General features: G+C 37.2%; 1 long non-coding RNA gene across 3 annotated transcripts; it reads right to left on the bottom strand.

Moving 5' to 3' along the window:
- Positions 976 to 7764, bottom strand: LOC110398580. 3 transcript variants are annotated; one of them, XR_002438481.1, is made up of 5 exons: positions 7621 to 7764; positions 6059 to 6144; positions 5794 to 5960; positions 3757 to 3838; positions 976 to 1051 (listed from the first exon to the last, which is right to left on the bottom strand). It is a non-coding gene; the product is annotated as an uncharacterized LOC110398580 (long non-coding RNA). The 3 variants fall into 3 exon arrangements; XR_002438480.1 differs by lacking the exon at positions 976 to 1051 and having other exon boundaries at positions 2441 to 3838; XR_002438482.1 differs by lacking the exons at positions 976 to 1051; positions 6059 to 6144 and having other exon boundaries at positions 2441 to 3838; positions 7621 to 7760.

Here is an 8306-nt window from a genome sequence, read left to right as displayed (position 1 = left end):
TAAGATGACATAACCACTTCAGATAATGGATCTGTAGCTGCTTATACCCACATTTGGATTTTATAGAATCAACCCCCCCTCCATTTTGTTCACTTGCAGTGCCTGTTTTCTATTTACACTGGTGTTAACTTGGAAGGAAAAATCAGAATCTAACCCACTGTGTGTTACTATATCTTAACAAGAGTCCAAGTAGAATTAAATCCATCAATTTGTACAAATCTAAGCAACATTCAGGTCATGTTAGTCATTTCTTCCTTTACACGTACCTCCAAATGCCAAGGTTTTTTTTGAAAGGAGAGTGTTAAAGATTTAAGGAAAGGGCTACTTTTACACTGCCCATTGCTGCATAGTGTGAAGAGCTGCAAAATCCTCCACGTGATCTTATTTTCAGAAGTCATATTTCCTTAAATCAATATGTTCTGAGAAGGGTAAGGACAGGTTGTATGATAACTCAAACTACTATTGCATATTAAGGTTTGCTAAAGTGAAAACGTGCTTTGTAAGGCCAAAGGGTCAAATATTGAAGATGTTTAAGATGTCTAACTTCTGTTGGGGAAAAATGACATTATTGGGTTTCAGGAGTATTTTCCTGAAAATTTGACGTTTGGAATTTTTTTTTTTATCAGGCTCACAGTTGGGATTTTTAAGTATTACTACTGGACATTTTTTCCCATCTTTAAAAATATTTTTTCTCCCCAAAAAAAGGTAAGGTCTTACTCTATAAAATAGGAAATTTAAAAGACTATGCATGTTTTACGCAAAAAATATATTAGGCTATTGGAGACACGCCACCATTAAGCCCATTGGCTATGTGTGCAAAGTCAGTACAAAACTGTACAGATATGGGTGGGTTAGTTTGTCTGATCTGTAGTATTTTGTCTTACATCTAAAATTGGCCAAAAAGTTTTGATTTGAGCTTTTCATAATCACATCCTTACAAATTCACCCGTAAAATAAGAACAGATAACAGTAGACTGTAACATACCTAAAGGAGATTTCCTCAAAAGTAATCATAGCTTGTATAGGTTTTTTTACCTGTTCATGTATTAGCCTGTTGAAAAAAATGTTTTGGAAATAAATGAAAAATTACTAACATTATGTCATATATGGTTAGATGAGAACTATGTTTTTCTGATCAACTGCTAAAATAATTTTAGCATTGTCTAACAATACCGCTTTTCAATGCCATTTATTTTAAAGCTTCCAACAATGTTCCTAGTATCTGTTTTTGCTTATTTTTCATGATGGATAATTACATCTATAATGATTATTGGTCATTGGTCATTAATTTATTTTAGTGTGTACCTCTGTGGGCAGTAATTACTGCATAGCCTTCAAAAAGATATCATTAACAAAATGAGAAGAGAAAAATTACTGTGAGTGTTCTACTGGTTTCTCCCTGGGAAAAAAAAAAAAAAGAAAGAAAACACAGAGATTAATAACACATACTTTTTCATAGATAATGTCATGTAAGAAAGCCAAAATCTTATATGGCCAGAAATGAGAATTTTTCCTAGCCGTCCCAAATTTTATTTTAAAATCTTACAATAATGTTAATGACTCAAAATGAAAAAAATATTTCACCGAGTTAAATTTTCAATAGTTTCTCATGGAAGTGTTGTAGAAGTGAGAATTTTTAAACAGAGCGCCAAGAGAAAACAGTGCCAGAGGTTCAGCTTAAAACCTGGTCATCACCATGACCATGGAACTCTCCAGGCTTCCCCAGGAAGATGTTTTATTTGAAATTGTCTGGGAAGGTGGGAGGGAGCACATCAGCAGAGATGCTGAGGCAGAATGCGACCTTATATCTACAACATCCAGCTGAAAGCTGCAGTCATTCTGGATTTACATACATGGGACTACACAGGAATTCGGATGTGTGAATGCCTGTTGAAGGTAAGCAAATAGAAAAGCCTCATGACTGCTAATGTGGATATGCAGGGTTTATCTGAACCAAGACTTGCCAATGTAGTTTTTGACATATTTACCCAGCTCTGTATGAGACACCACTGAGTGAACTGAAAAAAAAAATCATTTCCCATATGGCAAAAATAAATACTGCACGGATATCTGACTAACCATTGTGACTCCCTTAATGCCCTTAAATCCATAAATTGGCTACTTAACTGAAACCGAGATAGATCAAAAATTTGACTTCATCCTAAGAGTCCATGTTCCCTTCAGAACTGAGCAGATTAAGCACCATCCGCTGGTGTCCTTTCTGACAGCTCCACACTTGAGTGGATCATATTGACTAAACATCACAGGCTAGACAAATTCTCAGCTTGTGAAATAACTTCAGTTTTTAAGCTCTGACATCGCAGTCAAAACTCTGCTAACATGATTTACAGTGAAATTAAACATGGAAAACATCATTAAAATAACTGTGATAAGGTTAAGACCTAATGCCACCCATGCTTTCTAAAGGCAGCCAAATGCAAACACTCGGGTGTGAGTGCCCCATCAATACAGAACAATGTACACCATGCTAATACAGCATGTATGAGTTACAGGTTTCCAGTATTTAATGAAATACTCCTTTTCTTCAGCTTAACTCCCTTTTTACCACATTCACAATTATTCATGCACTCTCTCTTGATGTTTTACTTTAAATGTAAAGCTCTGGTATTTTCTGTTCCATTTCTGGAAGTAATACTGCAAGAGACATAATCTGTAAAGTATATTTTTAGAGTACTGTATACATAATACAAACAGTGTTTAATGGGAGTGCTAAAAGTATTATTTGCTAAAAAAGTTTTTGTACTTTCTATGGAAAAAGAAAACTCTTCCCTTACAAACATTTCTTATTCCAAACAAAGTTTTATCCAAATGTAAATATAGAAGAATTTGTGAATAAGAGACATCATCTCACCAGCCACTTGACATAGGATCAAGGCAACTTGCAGAATAACATAGATAATATCATTCTAGTGGTCCAAAATTCATTTAAAATATTTAACTGGCCTCACAGATATTCCAGTCTCTTCTGAGGAAGATCACCAAAACAAATAGCCAGAGTTTTGAATACACATTTACCATCAGAAATTATATTTTCACTAGTATCTCAAGACCTTGACTTGTATCTTATACATGTGGTGGAAATATGCCTTTTCTTCTATTATACTTCTACAGAAAGTCTAGTTCATCATATATCATTATCAAGGGGAAATGATCAGACTTATAATTGTTTTGTCCTTCTTTCCACCTCAAATCTTTGTCCATTTTCAATAGGTGAAATGGGATATCCTGGAATGCTCATAGATATTATCAGTATTTTATTATCATGACAGATTTTTTTTCAGCTAACTTCTTGCATGCATTTTTCAAAGCATTTTACAGGCGGTGCCATCATTCCCACTTCCTCTAACAGAGGAACCAAGATGCAGATGCAATAAAGATGATATGCTTACACTTCTACATCAATATTTGCTAGCTGAGAATCTCAGATACTCTTAACTTCTTTAACTGAAAGCATAACTGGGAATCATCACATCAGAATGAGTGCTAAGATAAGCCTCGCATACACAGGGTTTGAGCCAATTGTCACAAAGGAAATAACTGAAGTCAGGGAAGTCTCTCCTGGAGCTTTTGACCGGTAGACAGGAAGAGAGCATCTTCCACATCACTCTTTTAATGAGTGACAAAGATGAGGACCAGTTCTGATCTACACTCAGTGTAAGGAAGATAGATAACAGCTCACTACACCTCTCCCAGAAATATTGTCAGATGTTTTCTGAACCAACCAGCCATGTCTACCTTGTTGGATGGACCCTCTAAAGTCCCCATCATTTCTAGCAGGTGACATTTTGCAGGTATCTTCAGATTTCCACAGCCAAACCTAAGCACCAAAATTTTCAGCATTAGTATCACAATAACCTTGAAGAACTTCACATAACAAGATGCACTATGTTTTAGAGCTACATTTTTATATTCTTGTCTGCACTATGGAGGATTTGTAAAATACCTGGAAAATTATCCCAAATCTGTCTTTCCTGAGAAAACTAAGAGGTATTGCCTAATCTTTTTCCACTTCTCAGCACACAAATTCCCCTTCAAGTTCCTTCAATGGCTTCCCCTTCACCTTTTTTTATGTTATCGTATTTCATCTTCACTTCAAGGCACCACACTCCACCAGTCCTTCCTGTGTCAACCCTCCTTTCCTCACAGTGAACCTCCCGCTGACTGTGCTCTTCTCACACTGCTCTTCCTAATGCTTCTTCATAACCTTCTCTCATGACTTTTATTAAATGCTGTCACTTTTACACAGAAAATCTGTTCCAGTTCTTGAGCACCAACTACTCCTTTTCACTGAATTATTTCTATTAAAAATTTCTCTTCAAAGCTCAGGAAAAAAAGAAAGGATTAAGTGTATCCTGCAGAAGGATAGCGGGTTGTTCCATGCATGTTTGTGAGTACTGGGCTTGATAGGGAGTTTAAAACAATTATGCAACGGCTGAACTTATGAAATATGCAGAAAATGAAAGGCAAAGAATCAATGTCAGGCAAAATAACCAATAACTGGGGAGAATGGCATTGCTAATATGCAAACCAGGATAAAGTAACATGATTAAGGTAAAGTCATGCATGTTAAAAAATGCATTTACTCTATGTATAAAATGGTTGGCTCTGAACTAGTAATTTTCATAAAGAAATCAAACTTGATCAAGCACTCAGCTGAGTGCTTGATAGTGGTTTTAAAGGTAATTCTCATGCTAGAAATAATTAAGAATGGAACAGAAAAAAAATAGTCAACATACTATTTTCCTGTTCATACTCATGCTTCTACACTTTGTAAACTGTTTACCTGTAAGCCTTCCACCTCAAAAAATGTCTTGGGACTGGAAGAGTTGTTTCCATGCAAGAAAAGACTGAATAAGCTAAGACTTTTCATTCTGGAAAGGAGACAGCATAGGGGGGAAAAAAAAAAAAAAAAATAAACCAACATGGAGGGCCTCAAAGCCATGAGTAGCCAAGAGACCAATTCAGAGATTCATTGCTCATTGACTCTTTCAATGCAGAAAATAAGGGCCATCAAGGGAAGCTAGCTGATCCAAGTTCAAAACAAACAAGCAGTTCTTCATTCATATGTAGCAGAATTTCTTAAGTCATTGACAGAAGATGTGACGGAAGCAAAATTTTACCAGATTCAAGTGTAGGCTTAATAAGCACTTGGAAAAGATATCTAGAGAGGGTTAGGAAATAGACAAGCCACAGTGGTCTTAAAGTCCCTGAGCCAGAATATTTAAAGACTAGAAGTATGCTCTGTGGAAAGGTTTTAAACATTTGCATTGTGCATACTGTATAATCCTCCCTTGACATCTAATTCTGGCCAGTGTTGGAAAAAGAATAATGTTAGACCAGCTCTCTGCCTGAACTGCTGCAGTTGCTTTTATGAAGTAATTTCTGAACATAACAAAAATAGAACACTTAAAGTTTCTGAGCAATGTCATCTCTTGTAAAAGTGTAATCACAAGAGAAGAGAGGATGGTACCTCTTCAGGTTGTGCTACGGTCCAAGGGCAACTAAGATTTTAATAGCAGGAGGCAAACTCAGAATATAAGTCGGTTTAGAGATAATCTCATATGTACAAGACTACTTATCTAAATCATTCCTGTATGTTAGATCCAATTTGGGTTTTACACTGTTTAAGGCTGACTGGCACTCTCTCAATTTCATAATGGATTATGCCTGGGATGATTCCGAAACACACTGAATCTAGGTGAACAATCCCTTGGCAATGAGGGGAAGTTGAAAGGCTGTGAGCATCTGCTTACCCCACATCCTCAAACATACCCAGAGACAGCAGTGTAGCAAGGTGCCGTCAGTGATCCCTTTGGAAGCCTTGGCCAAGAAGCAAATGTAGGTGTCCACCAACTGCCATGTCACTTCCAAATGTTCTGTTTGCCTCTTAAGTGAACAAGTACCATCTTCTTCCTTGTCACATGCTTCAGCAAGGCATCCTGTCAGGGATTAATAAAGAATAATCCAGTGATAAATTACAGACAGAGTCTGGACCAGATTTCATGAGATGAGACTCTGGCTAGCGTACAGTACTCACAACACTTGGAACGTCTCCTGCGTCAATGATTTAACACTTTGCTGAGCATTCTGAATACACAGGGTACTTCATATGCAATAGCTGACCTTAATGAAGGCAAAAAGATATCTGAGATTTTCCAATCTTAGGGAGAAAAAAGTGACCAAGAGGCTTTCAACATGTTGACTCTGCAGATGCGGGACTCGCTGCAAAAAAATTGTAAAAAGTTTCAAAATACTACTAGCAGCAAGCATTTATGTTCTTTCTTGTTACACTACCCATATTTAGAACATTCTTGGAGTGTGCTGCTGTGAGAAGATGAACACTCTAACTGCAATCCACACTCCATTAAGTTAGGGGAATACACCTGCAATGCTAAAGGAGGTGCTAACTGGAAGCTGTTCAAACATGACACATTGCAGCAACCTCTGAATGTCTTGCAGAAAGCACACGTGACATCTATGGTTCTTTCCTAGGCTTATGCAAAGCATCCCAGAGACCCTTATTACTTATATAACTGCCAGAATGAGGTGCAAAACTAGAACGGCATTAACTATGAGCAATCCTTCCTCAATACAAAGTACCATTTCAACCAGCACTGATGAATGAATCTATGACATCCTTTCTCTGCAGCATGGTAAGAAGCTGATTTACATTTCAGCAATGGGAAAACTATTGCCAGAGGAGGAATGGGTGGATGTAAGTAATGGCTGAAGGATGCAGACCATTTCTAAAGTTTAGTAAGAGTAGAATATGTACCAAGTAAACATACTTTATTTAAAATGAGGTGCTGCTTGGAATTAGTGTTTTACATCTATGCACAACTTCTTACCTTGACCAAATCCTGTTTCCTCAGTTAAATTATCATGCTGAAACTTGAAAAATCCTGAGGCAGATAAAAACAATCCACCAAACATGAGAAGGACAAAAACATGCTGAGGCTCAAAGCACTGCAGTCAAAATTAGTTCTTAGGGAAGGTACCACAGCACCATTTCTATCCCTGTAGAGCAAGCTGCACAGATTTCTGACAATAATACTCTGATTCAGAGATAAAGAAAGAAGAGGAAAACCCACCCTAAGGGCAAGCCAGGCACGGATAAATCTTGTTGTTAAAAGCATTCAAGCATCCAGGGAAAGCAAGGAATCCTCTGTAATATACAAACTACGTTCACCTAAAAAGCATGCTAAAAGGTGGTATGTTGCAAGTCAAAAAGCCAGGTCTTCGTAGCAGACCGTGGAGCTCACTCTTCTGTATACAAACAGATTTCCTCTAGCATCCCTCAGCCTCCTGCCCACACCCGTCCATTGGCCTTCATCTGCTGTGTTGACTGAAGCACACCTTCCACCCATTGATCTCCCTTCCATCAGTTACACAGCTACTTTGGCCTTACAACCAAATATCAGACAAGAGGCTCCATTAAAATTTAGAAAAATAAAATAGAAAAAACAGAAAGAGCACCCTGTAAGAAATGTAAGACCATCCTTTCCTCACTTGACATTCAGAAGAAAGGAAGAATATTAAGCATTTATTCTTTTCAGCTAATCACTCCTGCCTAGGTCTTCTTAGAGCTACAATACCCACCTCCAAATCACCTCCTCCTCCCTGAATCACAACAGGATTTAGAGCTACCCTGTGGTACCCCCCTTTATAGACTCGCGGGTGAAACAATTAAATCCCCACAGCTGGCAACCCTGAAAATCCCCCTGCTCAGTTCAGGCAGCTGTGGCCCTTCCTCTGGCAAAAGGGAGAAAATTAACTCCTTCCCTACCATCTCCTGCTCTTAAATCATATCACCCATTTCATACGCCTTCACCACCAACCAGACACTCAAAGCCCTTAAAGCCTGAATAAGATGAAAGCTGAAAAAAAAATATTCAAACTGCTATGTTGTAGCTGATTTTTTTTACTGCAGAGACTTAGTCTATTAATTTCCATTAAGAAACTAAATTTGATAAATAGATAACATTAAAAAAGAAAATGTAATTAGCGTGTAGCCTTGGTAGATGTAAACTTACTGGTACCCAGGAGTAATAGCAGTTTATGTGAAAACTAGAATGTTACTATAATTATGAAAATGAATGTATAATTTATGCATAGAAGATGGAAAATATGCAAGGTGTGTAGAGGATGTGATTATATTACATTTTCTTATTTCTACTGATAGATTATAAATCTTTAGAATATGTTGAAGCCATGCATTATTCTGCGTGATTTTTGGATGGTCGTGATTTCTGATAAAGTTTTTTTTTTCTTTTGTTTTTAATTAA

The sequence above is a fragment of the Numida meleagris genome, chromosome 4, assembly GCF_002078875.1.
Source record: "Numida meleagris isolate 19003 breed g44 Domestic line chromosome 4, NumMel1.0, whole genome shotgun sequence".
Classification (NCBI taxonomy): Eukaryota; Metazoa; Chordata; class Aves; order Galliformes; family Numididae; genus Numida; species Numida meleagris.
The sequence above is the reverse complement of the archived record's forward strand: the minus strand, read 5'-3'. Positions and strand labels throughout refer to the sequence as shown.